At 34.6% G+C, this 538-nt stretch overlaps 1 protein-coding gene across 1 annotated transcript in view; it reads right to left on the minus strand.

Moving 5' to 3' along the window:
* The window catches only part of ATP6V1D (ATPase, H+ transporting, lysosomal 34kDa, V1 subunit D), a 7,176-nt gene that overhangs the window by 5,632 nt on the left and 1,006 nt on the right, over window positions 1-538 (minus strand). The gene's annotated exons all lie outside the window — the stretch shown is intronic.

The raw sequence follows: 538 nt of genomic DNA on the forward strand, positions 1-538 counted from the left end.
TCAACCCCCCCCCCCACAGCATCTTAGGCTGTTTAAAAAAAAAAAAAAAAAAAAAGCAGCAAATACAAGGCACATCATTACTCCTTTTCCAGGATAAATAACTAATAGCATAAAGAGAAGAATGAGAAATTTAAGAGAGTGAGAAAGCCCTGTATGTGTAGCTTACTCTTAAACTGCAAATGGTAATTCCCAGGTGACTGGCAACAAAAGAAATATTTCAGCTGTTTCACTGACCCAGTGTAGAATTCACAAAAATGGCAAATTACAAGGCACATCATTACTCCTTTTCCAGGATAAATAACTAATAGCATAAAGAGAAGAATGAGAAATTTAAGAGAGTGAGAAAGCCCTGTATGTGTAGCTTACTCTTAAACTGCAAATGGTAATTCCCAGGTGACTGGCAACAAAAGAAATATTTCAGCTGTTTCACTGACCCAGTGTAGAATTCACAAAAATGGCAAATGACTTGTCTGTCTTAATAATAAATAATCTAAATAATAAAAAAAATTCTACTACATGGGGGTTAAATCACAACAAT

This window comes from Fulmarus glacialis, unplaced genomic scaffold (assembly GCF_000690835.1).
Source record: "Fulmarus glacialis isolate BGI_N327 unplaced genomic scaffold, ASM69083v1 scaffold38626, whole genome shotgun sequence".
Lineage (NCBI taxonomy): Eukaryota > Metazoa > Chordata > Aves > Procellariiformes > Procellariidae > Fulmarus > Fulmarus glacialis.